The sequence below is a fragment of the Pipra filicauda genome, unplaced genomic scaffold (assembly GCF_003945595.2).
Source record: "Pipra filicauda isolate LSUMZ 115617 unplaced genomic scaffold, ASM394559v2 scaffold60_size3304689_pilon, whole genome shotgun sequence".
NCBI classification, from domain to species: domain Eukaryota; kingdom Metazoa; phylum Chordata; class Aves; order Passeriformes; family Pipridae; genus Pipra; species Pipra filicauda.
The window spans coordinates 1,642,155-1,661,850 of NW_024104765.1; the positions used below are offsets into that span (position 1 = coordinate 1,642,155).

At 44.0% G+C, this 19,696-nt stretch overlaps 1 protein-coding gene across 1 annotated transcript in view; it reads right to left on the minus strand.

Annotated features, from left to right (window-relative positions):
• The window catches only part of BACH2 (BTB domain and CNC homolog 2), a 188,844-nt gene extending 174,130 nt beyond the window's left edge, over positions 1-14,714 (minus strand). The window contains exon 1 of the mRNA XM_027743604.2: positions 14,141-14,714. The gene's annotated coding sequence lies outside the window, so the exon portion shown is untranslated. The remainder of the gene's footprint in view (positions 1-14,140) is intronic.
• Positions 14,715-19,696: the final 4,982 nt, after the last annotated feature.

The following is a 19,696-nucleotide window of genomic DNA, read 5'->3' on the forward strand; positions in this document are numbered from 1 at the left end:
TATCTCATAGCTCCCATTTGACAGTTCAACTCGCTCAAGCTCCCCTGGAGTCCTGTCAACCAAACTGAGGCCAAATATTCCAGGTACCTCCATGGGAAAAACACACTTATCTTATAAAAAAGAGGAGTATGTAAACTGTATCCTGTTCCGTGGCAGTACAGGACATGAACTGGGGGAAAAAAAAAAAAAAGACTCACAGGCACTAAAGCAGCACAATCTGCTAAGAAAGAAGGGTGTTACATCAATCAGATGAATGTACAAGCATAAGTCTGCTCCCTTCCATTCCCACCTCCTCCTCAAGGCAGCACGTGCAATTTTATCCAGTGTAGCTTGCCGGGCTATAGCATTTCATCTGAAATGCAAGGCAATATGAGCCACATGCAATACATTCAACAAATATTCAAGGTAGTAAGCAGCACCTGAACAGTTAAAGAAAATTACAGGCCCTCAAGTAAAGATTTCAAAATTACAAGGAAACAAATCTGTACTTGCAAATGTTAACACCAAGCTTTGTGGGATATGGCTATAGAAGACAGTCATCTCATCTACAGAGAGAGAGTTTCCTCACAAATTCCAGGTATTTAAGCTTTCTTTTTAATTTGTTTTAAGGTTCACCAACAGTTTATATTACATATTTAAAATTTAAAGGCTATGAAATTATTTAATCTCAAAAAGCAATCTTTAAAAGGCAAAACATGCATTCTCTTAGCTGACAAGTAACAATCAGGGAAAACTTTTTTTTTCTTTTAAAATGAAGTTATGTTTCTTAAAAATTATGGAAACTTTTAAGGGCAGAAAATGCCATGGGAAAAAAAAAAAACCACAAAAGAAAAAAGAAGAAATGCAACACTGGATTATTTTAAACACTTCACATACCTAAAAAGGGCATATTAAACCACAACCTTAGTCATAAACCTACAGTAACAGCAAAGACGAAGTATCACAGGCGTGACCTGCAGCCGCCTGGCTGTCGGCGAGGCAGTGGGTTGGAGTGCACAGCACTACACACCAAAGGAAGTGGGTGTCATACCCTGCCTCAAGCATCTCCTACTCCACCCCCCACCCTCCCTGACCACCTGTATCAGCCTCAGAGGAAGCAGACATACTCCCACAGACTTTCCAGCTATGCTGCACCAGCCACAAAAGATACATGCAGCCATCAGCACATGTGTGAAAATACATACATGGAGTACCAGCATCGGGTCTCTCTGTGATGATTAACTTAAGTCTGCGGGTAAGCCAGGCTTACTTTCTCATTTTTTAATTTAAAAACCAACCAGAAAAGCAGCCCAAGGAGTAAGACAGACCCCCCTCCATTGCATTCGTGCCCTTTCCCTTTCTCCTCCGCACACATGCCTACCACTCACACCTACGCTGCGCTGGAAAAAGGCTGTAAGCGTGGCATTACCACCAGTGTGTCCTGGGTACTGGGACCTGTGGTTTTGAGATTAAACACCCAGCAAAGAAATTTCACCCTTTTGACCAGAATTTTCCATAAGCAATTGAACACAGATTAGGAAAACAGAGAAATGTCTAAACCTCTTCTCATGTTCAGATATGGCAGTATGATTGAGATCACTTCTCTGTGATAAGCTAAAATTCAGGCAGAAAGGGCACACACCAAGTGCCTGAGAGAAGATGCCCAGCCGTGGGATCATACTGCTGGGGACATCAGGAACTGGTGCCAGGGAAGCAGGATCTGGTTTGGGGGCTCTCTTTGCAGGCGCCAGAAGGGCACCCTGCCTCCACCAGCTTCAAATATGCTGCTACAGGTGTCTTTTCATCAGTGATCAGCCTTTAAGGAAAAAAACCAAACCATCATATGACTCCCCCTCCAAACACCGAGCCACCACAGAAAAAGAAGTTTTACCCCTGTAACCCCCAAATAAGAAAGGAGCAAAAAGAAAATATTCAGGGAAAGGAACTCAGTTTCCGAGGGTCCTCTGGAAACTCTTGGGGTTCTTTGCATATTCTGCAACGATGATTTTCTCTCTTTGAGCCATTTCAGCTTTGCCAATACGCTGGAGGACAGACCCATGGGTGGGGAGGGAGTTAAAAATAAAAACAAACACTGAAAAGCTATTTGTAAACTGTTTCACCCCAGTGAACCCTTCAACTCGTGGTTTCTCTAACCGACTGCACAGCACACCTGCAGAGCGAGTCAGGGCAGGAGACACCCCTCTATAAATACCCGGGAGAACCCTCTCCTGGCTGCACCTCCTTGGGCATGTCTCTGTGCATGAGGATGGCACTAGGGTGCCCATCTTCCTGGGAATATCCTAAACTTTATACTGAGGTAACAAATGGAAGGTGGACAGGGCACAAAATCTTCTGAGGAAGAAAATATATATATATATTTTCTTCCTCAGATAAAAATGCCCTGAATATGATTTCAGCTTTGCAGCAGTCAACACTGCCCTTATCTGGGTTTCAACACCTACAAGGTCATCTCTCCTTCACCCTACTGTCTCTAGCCAGCCACACAAAGCAGCTGTGCCAGGGTGTTAGATCAAGTACAGCTGTAAATCCTGCAGCCTCCTCTGCCCCGTCCAGGTGACCTGCAACCTGAAGTGCCAAACCTGGCACTTAAGCAATCGCCCAACCACTGCACAGCCCCATAAAAGTCAGGTGCCCCGTCTCCCCCCCGATGTCTGTTGCCTGGAATTGACCTATGGACATCTGGAGCAAAAGGCTGGAAGCAAAGGCATTCTTTGCAGTGTTGGTTTACTCACAGTCCAACAAAACAGCACCAGTTCTCACCTCTGGGTGGAATACTTCTTTAAATAAACAAACAAAAATGAAGCAAAAAAACAAAACACCAAAACAAAACCCAAACCATCTTCAGGCGGTGAATCAGCCATCTCTTGAGTCACACATGCACAGTGTGCACTGAACCCAACTGATAGCTGCACCACCAACCTCAGCCTTTGCTCTTCTCTGCCTGCCCACCTCCTCCACCCCCACCCCTCAAATCCCACAGCCAGCAAGGAGACAACCTTCTTTGTAATGCTCTGAAGGTTTAAATCAGAAACCCGAAAGCAAAGCTGGTGTGGGCACAGGCATCCTATGTGCGGTGGGGGAGTGCATTAACTAACACTGCTGATACTGGAAAATGTGCAGATAACCAGCATGGGCAAATTCCAAAGGCTGGTGTTCAAATAAGCATCTCCACTGCGGCTGTTTGACCAATGCTTAACCAAACTACCCAAACTTGATGATGTGCAAAGTAAGACTGCAAAGAAAAACCTTTCAGAAGACATAATTCTTCTCACTGGCACATGGCTACCAGGACATTTTGGGTATTCACAGGGAATGGAATTGGATTCTAGGAATCCAGTCTGGGAAAACAGATGTTCCTGTACCTTTTCCTCAAGACTCAATAACATTTTTCTTATTCGGACAAAAGCAGAGCATGACAGAACTCTGCTATGGCCCCGTCATGCTGCAGCAGGAAGGTGCCACGGGCTGCCTACAGACCCCACAACTAAAGGCTATTCCTTCCCCTCCGCCAGCTTTTGCATTGCCTGTTTACAGAACCGTGGCACCAGGGACATCCTAAAACCACCTGCGCTACAGGACAATCATACACAGAGAGGACAACTTCACTGCAAGAAATGGACTGAAGTTGCATGGGAGGCCAACAGGCACCTGTGAAAGGAACAAGGAAAAGCATGGGACCAAGCAAGATGCTTTTGGCATTCATGTTTACCACCGTCACCTTGCCCTATCCCCACATATGCACATACTCCCCACAGCACTCAAGCCTCTTCTGCGCTTTGAATTCCTTTGCTGCTAAGCGTGGTAGTCAGCGCTTTCATGTTATTTCAGAGCAGACTGTAAAGACTTTGGTCCTATAAAGTTCTCCTGTGACACTACTGACCTTGCTACTTTTTACACTACTCCAGTTTCCATAAGGAAGAAAAAAGTAACTAAAAAATTCTCAAGTGACTCAAACAAGTACTGTGTTCATCTTCAGAAATAATGGGCATCACCTTGAGATCAAAATATCTACCCCACTGCTATAGAAAGACTTTATAGCTTCAAGTTCTACATAGATAACACTTCAACAGCACAATAATTTTTTTCCCACCAAAACTAATCATGAAAGGTACCAGAAGTATCTGCGGCAGGCAGCTAATACCAATTATTACTTTCCAAAAACTGTTTTCACTAAATTAGTCTTGATAGCGTCACAATTTGTTGAGAAATTAGCAAGTCATGGCAGTCTGGGGAGGGAAGGAGGGAAGTAAGGAGGCAATATTTACCCCTTGAAAGCAGGAGTTGCTAAGAAAAACATGAAGTATCACAACTGATTAAGAAACATGCTGGTTGCTGTACAACAGAACTTCTGCACTGCATTTGTAACCTTGTATTTTGCTTTAATAACTGGGACTAGACAAAACAACTGGACTGTAGTTGTACCACACTGCATGCCAGACCTTACTTGCTTTGATCTTATGGAATGGTAAAAATTTTTAGGAGAAAGTTTGCAGATGATTTGAATGATGCTCACAGCTTTTTCAGCTTGGAATTTGCTGGTTGGTACATAAGCATTACTCACTTTCTGAACAAAGCGGAAAGTTAACACAAATTGGCAGATGACTAACTGTCCAAGAAAGAGATTACTGAATGAATCACTGACTCTACTTTTAGTCTAATAATAAGACAAATGAAGAGGACCAAGAAGGGGGAAAAGACAAACAAAAAATTTCCTTGCAGAGTGCTTAAATTTGCATTGCCCATGATTTTCCAGCCATGACAAACTACACATACATTTTATAATTTACCACAAGTTTTATATTGGGGTTAGCTTACGCCTCATGATTACTTCACACCATCACTTAATTTGGATTTCTGTAAGAAGAACTCTGTTCCACACTTTCCCTTGGTACACATTTAATAAGTTACAGGAATAAATGAAGAGATTGGAAATTAAGTTAAATTGCCGTGTTTGCAGGGTACAGGTTCCACACAAAGAAACACCTCAGGCACAGCAGACACCTGAAATTGACCTGAAGCACAATTTAGGTTTGCCAGCTCAGGAGGACCTAACCAAAAGCCTGCAGACACTTCCATTTTTGCTAGTCAGGTTCTGGTGAAAAGCTTGTCTAATATGCATGACTAGCACTCAGCTTTACTGAAAATCACCCCTAGTGCTGCTCAGGCACACAGGAAAATGGCAGCAGTACCATCCCTCTCCCAAACAACAGCAGCCACGTGGGGTGATGCTATGCATAGCAACTCCAGGGGATTTGGGTTTGCCCCTCAGCAACCTGCACCCCCACTGCTCCCCCTGTCTTTCCTGCTTTAGCCTTGCTGCTCCTGGGACCTGTGGTCTTACTCATCAAATTGCCTAGGAAAATTAGCCAGGGTTAAGAAAATGGTAAATTGACAGGTACTAGGTTGGAAAGCTGAATCAGCTCAGCAAAGAACAACAAGCACACGGCCAAGCAAGACCTCCTGTTCTCACCAAGTGGCACAAGCTGTTACCACCTCCTAACTTCACCCACTTGTTAGGGAGGGTGAAGTTAGACTCCCTCCCTCACTTGAGTAAACTGAAGTCACTCAGGTCATCTGCTGAACCTGTTACTCAACATTGCTTGCCATCATCCCCAGAGTGATAAAAGGCTGCAAGAAGACTTGAGGGTCTAAGATTGCAGCCACATGGTTCAAAAAACTCTCCACAGTCACCAGGTCTGCTCATTGCCTCAGATATAACAGGTTTAAAATTCACAAGAGCTCATCACATCTGGGAGATTGGTGATACAACCAGGTTGCATCAGGCCAGGAGAAGCCAGAATCAGGTGGGAATTAGAACAGTTATAGAATCATAGAATGGTTTGGATTGGAAGGACTTTCAAGATCATCTAGTTCCAACCTCCCTGCTACAGTAGAGACACCTTCCATGTTGCTCAAAGAACCATCCAACTTGGCCTTGAACACTTTCAGGGACAGGGCATCCACAGCTTCTCTGGGCAACCTGTTCAGTGTCTCATCACCCTCACAGTAAATAACTTCTCCCTAATATGTAATCTAAACCTACCCTCTTTCAGGTTAGTTGAATATTTGCAGAAGATAGTACTTTTGCATTTTGTTAACATCAAAGAGGCATTTGATTGAGTTCTGCTTTCCTCTAACTTCTTTTCAATTGTTTGTTGCAGACATAAGCCAAAATTAAACATCCCAAACCTCTCATGCCCCTGGAAGCAAGCTCCTACTGTCAAGCTACAGGTTAGGCTGGGCACAGGCTGCTAATAGTTTCCTGCAGAGCTGCCACATTACTAAAGCAAGAGAAGAGCGACCTTCAGAAGAGGTATGATGCTGTGATGGTCAGTGTGCTTTGGGGATCATATGTCCCTGGGTCAGCTCCAGGTCTTTTAACAAGTTTTGATTTAATTTGACCCATTACCCAGGTCCTTGACAGACTCTACAGTAAACTTAACACGCACAAAACTAACCCTACACGTACAGTGAAAAATTTCCTGCCAGTTTAGCTCTCGGCGCTGGGTCACTGTGGGGTGAGACAGGTGCCAGGGCAAGCAAAGGCAAGGAGAGGAGATGCTGAGCAGAATCAGTCTCAAATTTCAGTATCCACACTGTCAGCAGCCCTTTGCAGGTCCAGCCTTCAGTGATTTTAGACACAAATCCCGTTTCTGAGTCAGCAGAGCTCAAACCATGGACAAGATTTAGACACATTATTCCTCTGCTGTGATCCAACAACCCTCATGACACTTCTGATGGCAAGATTTTCTGAAGACAAGGTGAAATCAGAGCACTGAACCTACATCCTCCTGAACTCTGAATGACCACTGACACCTCATTTTGAAGTCCTTCTGTGAACTTCATTAAGAACTGTCCATAAATAAATCCGTTAAGTTGGAAATTGGCCTTTTCCGCTGTACCGATCTGAAAATAGTAAAATCTGTCTTATTGTTGCCATGTAACAAACAACTGGATTTTCACATTTTTCAAAGTTTTACTTCCACAGGCTTCTGCGCCTCTATTTTTAGGGCGTCTCTCCCAGTAAGAGGCTACAACACAAAGATTCTCCATCCCAGTCTGGTTACACAAGAAACTGACTAACACACTCCAGGCATTTCAGCACAACAGAAATTAACTACATAAATATATTTAAATATTTAGTGGTAAATGATGCCCCCTGACAATGACGGAGCTGGGATAGGTCCAGATATTCTGAGGATCTGCCCCAGAATGGCTTTGGTAAAAAGCACACTCTGCTTTTAAAATAGAATAAGAAGAGTCAAAGAATCATCCCATCCTTATAAGGAATAACTTACTAGTATAAATATTGCAGCAACAGAGAAAATAGACATGAAAGTTTCATAAATGTTGGAATTTTCACTCTATGAGGGTGAAAATTTATACTCATTTATACTCTTTAAATCTTATATCACAGGCAACTTGAAAACATATAACAACACTAAATATTAATGCGGCAGATCAGGAGACACTGATTGGACTACCGCTAAAAGTACAATACCTTGAATAAAAGAATTAAAATCTGATCTACTATAACAGCATGAAGACCATGCTCTGCTTACATGAACACAAGATAACCTTGCATTCTACAAGGCGCAGTTTCAAACAAAAAGCAGTATGTTCTAAGGGTTGCTTTACTGCATTGAACATAGGGCAGAATCTTTACAAAAATATTTCATCCTCGTAGGTAAACAGCTAAAAGGATTTGAAAACTATTACCTTTCAAAAGGGGGAGAGAGAGAGAAATAGAAGAATTTAATAGATCACTTTCTGATTTGCCCTTTTTTCAGTATCACTTTCAGTACTGGAAGGCGTTTCCTTCCAGGCAGCGACAGACACATCTTACAGTTGTCATTTATTCTTCAACTCCTATTTTCTGCTTACTTTCCTCTCCAGATCCTCTGATCCCAGCTCAAACAGCAATACAGGTCACTTGGCAGTCTTACTGTCCCCTTCTTTACCCGATTGGAAAAGAGATGGAGAACAGCAGCTCGGCAAGATGAGGTAGTGTGTCAAGTCTTCCCCCACTTGACACAAATAGATTATATTTTCCTGATGCGTATCTCTGACACGGAGGCTAAGGATTGGCAATACTCCGCACTGAAATGCAAAACACTGAGGAGGAGACAGGAGACGGGAAGATTTTAGCACTGTAAGCAGTGGTACAAATGTAGGTTTCCTTTGGAGGGCATAAGATCTTTCACTGTTGCAAAGAAAATCACTAAATCTTCCATAAGTCTAAAAAAAAAATTCCCAAAGTAATATTTTCCAACCTTTCACTAAGAGTAGGGGCCAAAACCACATGTTTTAAAGGTCTTTCACAGTTTTATTATTAGAAGTAGAAACCCTACTGATACTGATGAGTCATTTGTATTGGCGGAAACCAAGAACACCCATTTTCTTCATGTGTTACAAAGCTCGCAATGTGGTTTTCTATTCATTACTGGTCAAAGTAGTTGACTAAAAACAAAACAAGTGACAAGAACTCACCTTGTAATTCAACCCTCTTCTATACCAGCTGATTTTGTTTATCACACTTTCAAAGATCGCTTATTTTTCATCCCATTCCACAAGAAAAATACACAAAAGACAACTATGAATCTAAACTCTGTGACAGTAAATCCAGAACTGCAGATGGCTAATTCACTCCACTTCTGCAAAGGCTTTTGTGATCAACTAAGAAAGGAGGGAAGAGAAAAAAAAAAACAAACCCACAACAAGAAGATCAGTTAAAAATCATCAGTCAGCAGAAGCTATAGTTTTAGGATCCTTATGAGTAATCAGAACAGAGTCTGTAAATAAAGAAGCAGTTGTACAGGAGCGTGAGCAGATGAAGGAATCCTTCAGCAGCCAGTGATACTGCCACACAGGAGACAAACAGACTAGGAAATAGTAAAATTCTGAAAATTAAGAATAGCTAAACCCAGGTTTTCAAAGTTTAATCAGAACTCCTTGCTGGCTTTAAAAAAGATTTCTATCAAAAAAGGGGTGGAGGGTAGGAGACTCTACAGCTTGTTTTTGGAAAAGGTAAATACAGCTCATAGGCTAGACTTGCCATATCCAAATTTGGAACAATACTCCAGGGGATTTTTTTGATAACATCCCATTCACCAAAAAACAAACAAACAAACCAACCACAAAAAAAACCCCAAAACACAAAAAAACCCAAACAAAACAAAACCAAAAAAAAAAACCGAAAAATAAACTCCAGAGGTTTAGTCTGCTGAACATCCATAGAATCTAGATGCACTTCGAACACAACCCTATCCACCTAGACGAATAGCAGCCTAGCAAAATGACAGTGTATTTTGATGTTACTGGGGAAGAAAACCACAGCAAAGCAGTGACCGAAGAACTGAAAATAACCTTTGAACAGCGGTTCGGCACTGACGGTCTCTCCGCCCGCGCCTCCTATTGTGGATAGTTTATAGCCAGGGTAGCTCCAAGCTGCACCAGACACGTGAGTCAGCAAGAGCAGCTCATAGGAAACTGCTGACATGTCCAATTGCTCTCACATACACCGAACACACCTACCCACTAAATAAAAAACAGGCTGCATGCAAATCGGGGTGAAGGAACACCTCCACACCTACAGTTCCTGTTTTCCTAGTTCAGGTTTAAATTTTAAAGCAATCTCCAATAAAAAAAAATTTAAAAAAAACAAAACAAAACAAAAAAAAACCCCAACTCAGTGGATGTCAGCTATAGTAAGTACCTGAGATTAAGACTATTTTATTTGTTTATTTAAGCTGCTTTTCCTCTTTTCAAAAAACGAAATTGCTGCTCCACAGCCCAGAAGCCCTGTGTGGTGACAGGCAGCAAACAGTTCCTGTTTTTCTTGGCGGGGAGACTCCGTTTGAACCTGTGCGCCAAAACCCATCTACCCATCACAGCCCGGCTGAGTGTTTTCAAAGCACAGGAGCAAAACAAAACAAAAAAACCTTCGGGCTTCTATTTCAACTCCTACTACAGATAAACTGGAAATTCCCATATTTTTCGATCCTAATAGCTTTTTAGACATCCTCAATTGATACCATAGCAGAGAAAGTTGTATGCAAATAATAAGTCTTAGGAATAAATCTGGGAGAATCTGACCCTTTCAGGTCACCTTTCAAATTAAAAAGAAGAAAAAGGCATAGCTCAGCTCCCCATGACTCTTGCCCCTGCAGCCATCACCACCTTCTCCTCCGTTTCCTTTGAGGCACTGATTCTGGAGTGTCCCAGCTGGCTCTGGGGGCAGGTTTACCTCAGCAGGTGTAAACAGCAAAGGGGGGAAGGCTGAGGGGTTATGCACAGAGGGGTTGCATACCTGGCAGCCCCCTCACCCACACAGGAGCTGCAGTTCAGCCCCCACCGCAGTAGGAGCTTTTACAGACAACCTTTTTCAAGCCAAACAGGGACACATCTATTGATCTGCTGAGATGCCAGTGCAGTGCAGCTGGTGTTCTTCAGGTTGTTGCTGTGGTTCCTTCTGCATGAAGATCAATACAATCAAGCAGAGGAGTCTTGTGAGCCCGATTTTTGACAGATCAAAGTTTTCTTTGTACAGTTTCTGCCATACATGTAAACTTTTAGTACAGGGGTTTTCCCGAACTTAATCCCTCATTCCTTTTTATTTACCTGTTCTGAACCTGTGGTTGCTGTTTGATCGTTAGTTCTAGTAACTCAGGAGCTGCGAGCCCATCGCTGGCCACAGAGGCATTTGTATACATTCCCTGCTTCTATGCTTTAGAATTGTAATTCATAGTCCATGCTCTTTTCAATCCACTACAAAGATGGTTCTGCCTATCTAAAAAGCAAGATGAGCACATTGCAACTCAGCTGGCTATATTCATACATTTTAAATCTTCTTGATGCAAGCTACAAATGAATGCGTAATGTTCAGACAGCTGTCAAGGTTAGTATCTTTTGGCTGAATTTAAAGGGATGACCATTTTTTGTAAAAGCCTAAATGAGTAGTTTGAACACTGTTCTGGGAAACCTGAGGGAGTTACTCTACTGCCTGTTCATCTACTACAATAAAATCATTTAGACACCAACTGAAATATCAGTAAAGAACTGCAATATCAGAACAACACTCTTACACATTCTCTTACAGCATCTATAGTCAGAAGGAACACTGAAAGCAGGAGGACTAACTTGGAGAAAGTGTAAAGTTTAAATCTGAATTTTCTTCATCACAGCAACAGAATGATTGGTATATTTCCCCTAACAGTTCAACTCAGAAACCATTAATACAGAACCATCACATGCAAAATGAGTTGAGATGGAAATTGAGACACAGAGGTGAAAGACTTAAGCATGCATGCCTTCAAATCAAAGTCAGATCTTCTCAACACTACAGGTATGTTCTTAGTGTAAACTAAGAAGCCATTCAGAGAGCATTCGTTTAAGTGAAAAGGCACATACATTTTGATTTGAATATATAAACCATGTTCATACCACCTAAATTAAAACTACAAGAGACTCTGTTCACATCACACAATAAATGCTATTCAATTTCACCAAACATTTATTACATAAAAATGTCATTAGTACCAAAATGATTACTTTGCATATAGTCATGTTACACACCTCATTTTTCAGCTTAGTGCCATAAACGTCTCTTAGCTACACTCTAAGAGGTTTCCTCCTTATCTGTGCATATGCAAAGTCTTATCCAAAAAGAATGTCACAGGCACACAATGAGAAAATATCTATTTCTATTCTTCTTTAAAAAAAAAAAGGTTGAATTTTTCATTACACCTTTTTAGGAAAATAAGTAATTGGCAATCATACTGCAGCCTCATTAAGAAAAATAGCTATTGCACTTCAGAACAGAAAATCAAGCAATGAAAGTTTTGAAATAAGCAAAGGCAAGCAACTTCTGTCACATATTCACACTACACATCATCTACACAGGATTTTATTTTTGCCTGTCTTTGTCATTTATTATGAACTGCAGAAAGAGATATGTAAGATTAATATATAGAGATTTCATTATTTCAATGAGTATCTGAAGCCTTTTACAATGTCAAAGATTTACGAAAATCTCCTCATATTAGGAGCATTACATTAATGGCTATCTATTGTGATTTGAACAGTTATCCTCAGCTAGTAACTCAGGTTTTATCCGTAACTTTCCTTGCTGCCCAGCACAGAAGAGTGAACAGCCAATGTTTTCTTGCTGTAAAGAAGGTAGGTGGGATGCCTTCCTCCCCTTCATTAGTAGCGCATTCTGCCAGCGTGCACATTATCACCACCAGATGTTCCAGATGTGCCTCTGAGTCAGAGAAGGACTAGGAATACCTGTTCTAGCACTGTTTCTCAGCGTGAGATACCCGGGTATAAACAATTGCTGTTGATTATCAACTTGGGATCTGTCAGCATATGCATTAGTCATGTATTTGCTGTGCGCATCTTCCCCATCCACTCTTCACAGTGCTAAAAGTTTTTTAAAAAATTAGTTGTTTAACCACAAGTCACACACCAGACTTGCCCAGAGTTGCCCAGAAATGCACACTCTGCTTCTGTAGAGCATTTTTGCAAGAGATTATTAAATATCTTGACAACCACCCTATTTCCAAAATCACTAGTGACCTTTCTTGCCCACTTGACAGCTCACTGTACAGGCGTACATGTTTGCATGGTTCGTTCAGTGTTACAGAGGAAAGTAACAAGAAAACTAGACCTATGATCCTGATTTTTCAGTTCTCTGCTTTTCCAATTAGTCACGGCTTCCTTCCATTCCTCGCAGAACACCTTCAGAACAGCCTTTGAAGCTAGAGGGTCAAATGTCAAAAACGTTGCTGAAAGCACAGGTTCAGTACACCACAGGGAAGTACAACACCGATCCATTTTTGCCACACAACTGCCCAGATCTCAGTGACAGGGGGTAGACGGGTGGATACAAAAGGCAACACAGGCTTTTAAAAGCGCAAGCCCACATCTAAAGTGGAATTTTATTTCTATTTGTCAGATGTAAGGCTCCTAGAACAGCGGTTTAAAGCTGTTGTCTACAGGGCTGTTGTGGCAACAGTGTAACACACCACCTTATCATTTTAGTCTATCCATCTCATCAAACGCAATTATCTCAAGTTTCAGTATTTACATACCTGAAAAAGTCAATTTACCCAAGCATCACCACCCTCCTCAAACTACAGAGCATTCCACCAGCTACGGCAGAATCTCAGACAATTCCCAGCTCATAAAAATTCCGACTCGTTTCCAGCTCGAGTCAGAACACAAAATTAAAATATGCACAAGTTTAGCGACAGTTCCAAAGTCTCTGAAAACAGGCTTTCATCAGGAAAACCCTGACATGGCTTCAACTAGAGCAAACAGCAACGCTGTAATTTCCCAATCTTTCCAACATCCTAAGGAGTATTTCTAATCAGATGTCGCCCCTGTCTCACGTTTATTATTAAAGACTGAAACCCAGGGTTTACTCCGGAGTCTCCGGGGCTTCACCAACAAGGGCACAATGATCTCACGGCAACTGAAGCGATTTAAGCAAGACACCCGCTGCATGACCAAAATAGCCCGCTCCACAAAAGGAGAGGCACGATTTCACACTCAGCTTCCTCCGTGACAGCCAGCGTCTCCGCGGCGCGCTGCCCTGCGCGCACGCCGCGCCTTCGCCATCCCAGGAACTGTTACCGGAGTTCGCATCCCTCTCCGGACCTACGGGAACGTGGGGGAGCGGGGGGCTCGGCGGGTACGGCGCCCGTGCGAGCGGCTGCAGGTGGTCGGGCGGCGGGGCCGGGGGCAGGCGGCGGGGGAGCCCCGGGCGGAGGGGCTGCCCCGGCCTCCGGCCGTGCGGAGCGGAGCGCGGCGCGGGGGAGCGCGCACGGGCTCACGCACCAGAACCGGGGCGCCCGCCGCGCGCTCCCCGTTACGCAACGCGCGTATTTCCCACTTTAAGGAATAAGCACTAAGCGCGCCTGCACAGCCCGCGGAGCTCCAGAGGCGGGGGTGCAGCCCCCCGCCTGACCCCGCGCAACAGCTGCTGCTCCTGGGAGGAGGAGGAGGACAACAAGGAGGAGGAGGGGGAAAACCACGCTGCCCCCCCGCCCAGCCAGCCTCCCCCCAAACTTTGCCCCCCCCCTTCCCTTTCCCCTTCCCCAGCGGGGCTGCCGAGCCGCGGAACAGGCGCACTCACCTCGCCTCCGCGCAACTTTCGGGGGTCGCCCCTGTCGCTGCAGCCTGGGGGGAAGGTGGAGGGGAGGCGGTGGGGCAGGGTGGAGTGGGCCCGGGGCGGGGCGGTGGGGGGACTGTTACGGCTGAGGAGGTTTGGGGAAAGGGGGGGGGGTTGCTCTTGTTCTTGCTGCTGCTGTTGTTTCGGAAATTCTTATTAGTATCTCTCTGCGGTCAGAAACCTGCACCCTCCCCCCCCCAAATGAAAAAAAAAACCCCGACCCAGACGATCATCACATGGCGATTGCTTTGAACCAGCTGTTTCCAGAGCCAAAGTCTTGCGGAGAAAAATAAAGGGGGAAGGGAGGGAAGGAGGGGAGGGCTGGCAGGGGGGCCGGAGGAGGAGAGAAAGCCGCAGCGGAGGGAGGGCGGGTGGAGGGAGGGACGCGGGGGGGAGGGGGAGCGGCACCGCAGCGGGCTGTGTCGCTGCCGGAGCGGCACCCGGGGCCGGCGGCGGTGGCAGCCCGGCCAGCGGAGGCGGAGGAAAGAAGGCGGCGCTGCTGTGCTGCCGCGGCCGCTGCTGCGCTGCCCGGCTCTGCCGCCCTCTCGCCCGCCGCCGCCGCCTCCCGCGCCCCGGCCCAGCGCCGCCCCCGCCCCTCAATCGCTACATTGTTGACATTCGCAGGCTGACGTCACCTCCCCGCCCCGCCGTGCGCTCCATTCACAACAACGCTACGCCAAGGGCGCAGCACCCGCCGCCGCGCCTACGCCCGCCGCGGGCCCTGCGCACGGAGAGTGGCGTAAGGCCGCTGCGAGAATAGCGGCCGCGCCGGCGGCGCTACGCCCGCCCCGCCCCTCCGCCAGCGGGCTGCGCATGCGCAGAGCCGTTCACTCGCTCCCTCCCGCGGGAGTGGGGGGGGAAGGGGGGTGTGCGTGCGTGCGCGCGTGCCGGCGGACCCCGCGCCGGGGCTCGCGCCGGCGGCCGCGGGGGGCTCTGGGAGCCGTAGTCCGCGGCGAGGGGCCGCCATGGCGGCGGGGGCGGCCCAGGGGTGTCCTGCCGCGGTGGCCGACGCGGCGGCGAGGTGTGCGCAGAGCGCGGAGGTCAGGGCACAGAACACCCACCCCGGTCATTCCCGGCCGCCGGCGGGGCCGCCTCAGTGTTGATGCCGACGATATTTTACGCGCTCCGCCCTCGCGGAGGAACCTCATCCTACTTGTAGTGCGGACCGCAGGCGTCCAGCAGTCATGAGTCAGCCGTGCCGGGCATCGCACGGAGAGAGAAACGCTGCCGGGACTGACAACAAAAACAAAACCCCGTCAAGTGCTTCCAGCGCGGGAGCGCTGGTTGTTCTTCGCCCCCTCCCCGGGGGGTGTGTGCCTGTGTGTGTGTGTGTGTGTGTGTGTGTGTGTGTGTGTGTGTGTGTGTGTGTGTGTGTGTGTGTGTGTGTGTGCCTCTGTGTGTGTGTGTGTGTGTGTGTGTGTGTGTGTGTGTTTAAAGCGCCCGGCTTGGAGCCCTATTCCCACCCCGAGGCTTGGCGCCATGGCTCCTTCTGCCAAGTGGAAAGCTGCGATTCCCGCAAATTATCCCGGTGCCGGCAGCCAGTGCTTCTGAGCGAGACCCCAAATGTCACTGGACATGAAATGCAGTCGGGAGAACCGGTAGATGAATAAGCCGCATTCTACAAGCCCGAGTTACTCAGCCGGGCAAGGACAGTAAAACATAAAGATGAAAGACAACTAATAAAAAGGAAAGTTGGAGAATAAATGATTCACAATAGGGGCCGTGAGTGAGATTATCTCCGGAGACATCTCTAATTAAAGGGCGTTGGATAACTAGAGGGTTACATTTTCCTGGGTCAGTGGTCTTGAAAAAGCAATTGCAGTTGCAGTAAATGTCAATAAAGAATGATGGTGACCTACTGCTAACAAAAGCACGTTCAGTAATTAACATGTGCATGTTTGTTATTTTTTCTGCGTTTGTCAGTTTTCATTGTACATTTTCATCCTGTTTCCCCCTTTCACTACAGACAGATGATATACTGTGTTTTCTGTATCTTTTAGAGAGGAGCAATTCCTGTGAAGTTATCTCACTGATGTCTTCTGAAATTGCAGCAGCTTCATCGAGCTACCTGCATTTTCAAAGTCTGCTAAACTACAGAAAACTATGTTGTCAACAAAGATTCAACTCTTTGTATGTAAGGACAAATATATCACCACTTCTCAGAAGCGTGGTTCTCCTCAGCTTGCATTTTGTACCGTTGTCTGCAAGTAAAGTGAAAAGCATTTAGTTCCATAGCATTTTTTCCCTACTTTTTGTGGCTACATGGGTTGCAGAATAGCACCCCACTGAAGATTTTGACTCATAAACTTCACTTTCCCTTTTCCAAGTAATGATCATATAAAGCCTTGCTCACAAGTACCATTTAGGTTCTGGTTCTGCAGACATATATGGTGTTAAGCACGTGAAAGGAGTGTGTAAGGAGACTCATCATGTGTTTAAATACTAGCAGGGCTGAATCTTCTTGTTGCCTCGTTTTTCCCTGAAACACAAAAAGAATTTTGTATTGGCATGAGAGATAAAAATAAGCCATGTAGCATTTGTAATGGTTTAGTTAGCATGCTATGTGCCCATTATGCCACTGCATTCAAAGTGTACATATTCTGTTACTTAGACCACACTACAGGAGATGTGGCTTTGGGTAGTCAAAGTTGTCCAGGTTGAAAACTCAACAAAACACACTGTGTAACCCGTAGCATGTGCTTCTGAAAGGTACGATAATTGCCATTTATCTTACTGGCTGATGTTCTAAAATAAATGTTTTAAAATTAATGTTACTATTTGGCTAAAAGGAAGAGTAAAGTGCAAATATCCATTTTAGATTTTATTGCAGTGACTTCAGTGGGAACTAGATCACACTTGTGCAAGACAAAGGTTGGCACAGAGTGAAAAGAGCTAGAGCCAAGCAGGGACTGGGCATAAAGGCTTTTGGAAAACTCACCAAGCACCTCCATACATCTTTTGGCACCCAAATTATTATTAATAATTTTGCGATCAACTTATAATAGAAGACAGAGTTCACACTCCCATATATCACTCAGATTGTGGTTTTATTATGGTCATTATATCTCTCCATATTGTTATATCTCTATACAACACTATACATTATTATATCTCTATATAACACTAGAAAACTGGGGAAAAACTGACAGAGTTGTTTTCCAAATACATAAGGAATATTAGACTAACCAAATGAAACCTACCATTTTGAAATGCTATTTTTATATCACTTATTTTACATTTTAATGCCTTGGCTTCCCAATTTGTTCCCAAACTGTTTATATTCCAGCAAAAAAATCCAGTCTGATCCTGTTTCCATTGCAATAAACTATCACCACGCCTCAATTTTTGTATGTGTAACTATTTCTGGACCATTTTTCTTGAAGTGCAGCCAAACATATATTCCAGACAAATATGAGTTATTTGAAAAGATGTCATCTATGGTCTCTCAAAACAATCCATAATTTGTCAAGCAACAACAACAAAATAAGATAAGAATAAAGGTGAAGAAGTTGACCCATGAATACTTAAGGGATAACTTGCCGTGAATGCGGCAATGCCATCCTCAACACACATTCAGCAACTTGCTTTAGCTCAGATCTACAGACAAAGTTCCTGGTTACACATCACCTTTACTAACGTCTTAATTAGGTGGTTTCTCCACACTGCCGTGACTTCATCCCTTTAGAGAGGACTGCGTGCTTGAGCTTATGGCACTTGACCTACTTTTCAGTGGTTTCTTTTTGGATAACACAAAACTTTCCAGAATAGATGAATTATGAATATATATTTCAATCATATTTCATATGTAAATTTAAGAGATTTTAAAGTGAATCCAATATTGTAAAACATGTCCCAACATCCCTTTCTTAGATCTCATTTGCATATCAATCTCATAATTTGAATAGTCTTAATAGTGCCACTTGTTGGAGAGCTCTGTGTATTGCAAGGTATTTCAGTCACATATTTATAAAAACAAATGGCTTTTTTTTAGTTGTAGACAATTCCTAATTTAAAGTGCTATTGGAAGATAAGTACTGCAGTCTTGGCTTCAACCACTCTGACTCAAAGACTTTATGAAAGAGCAACACATTAGTGGATCTTATGCAATTTGATCTTTACAATGGTAATGAAGGAATGAAAAGGGAAAAATAAGAACAAATTTTGCAGGTTTTAATTCAGGAAATTGCTATTTCCTTCTGAAGTACACTTTACCTTGCAGCATTTGGGTTAAAAATATCAGCTTTCCTGAATAGGCCCTGGTCCTGTGCACGGATCTAAGTCATTATTGGTAATTATGCACATATTCTCCTGGGTTGTGCAGGTAGAATTAATGACATTGCATCATTTTCTTCGCAGTGATTAAGAAATTCACAGTTGATTACTGATTATACTACAGGCACCATATGTCTTTTCGCAACCAGATTCTGACACACCCCAGGTACATTGTGTTTCCTGGAGCACTGACAGTACGAACAGCACGCCCTGAGTCAGGGGCTGTGACAGCTACGGAGGAGACATTGTCATGGTGCGCGATATCAAAGATCCACAGTGTAATGTCTCCGGAGCGTGGCTTGACATCACATCAAAAGCTCCACAAAGGAACATTTGTCATGCACAGAGCTTCTGATCCCTGGCATGATAGTTTAAGGATCTGGCAAGATATAATATTTGAAATATATTGAAGTGCTAACAAAGGATTGCTGCTGGGATTAAAATTATAGTATTGGGAAGCAAGGTAGGAAAACATGGCAGGCACTGACCTTTAAAAAAAATAGATGCAGATAACATAATAAAAAGGGAATATAAGGAACTCTCTGTATGTCAAGAAGTAGAGGGTCAGGAGTCATTAAGGTTATGCATCAAGTCCAAAAATTGGTTTCTGGTCACTAAGTCAAAAGGTGGAGTCTTCTCTGCTTTTAATCTTAAAAAAAAAAAAAAAAAAAAGGAGAAATAAACTTTCAGATCAGCTACTTGCTGAGTTTGCCAGACTTTGGTTTGACACATATTAATTTGGGAAAAGTAATTGCAACACCTGTGCTAGACAGGTAAGACCTAAAGATTATTCTTTCCATTGGTTCTACAAGAGGTCAGAATTTGTCATCCCCAAAGCAAACACAATCGTAACAGTCTGCTGGTAACTGGAAGTTCGATGCTGTTAGAAGCAGCGCAAATATAGAACACAGCAAGTCCTGGACGTGGCAGCAAGGTTAAGGCTTTGTTCTTGCTCATTTTCCTTTAAATCAGTGCCACCTTCTGAGAACTTCCTCAGGTCTATTACTGCTTTCAATTTTATTTTTTTTGTAACTTATTGTGCTCATTATTATTTACAAAGTGTGAGCAACATTTTAGAATTTGTATTTGAATTGTTTTTTAAAATATAATATTTTTATTTTTTAACAGTTCTACAGTTAAGTTCTGGCAAATTCCATGATTCTGCAGGTCAGGATGATCTCAGAGTCTGCTTCTAAAAGCAAGAATATCTGTAATGACATATTTAAACTTTAGTTCATGTTCCCTTAT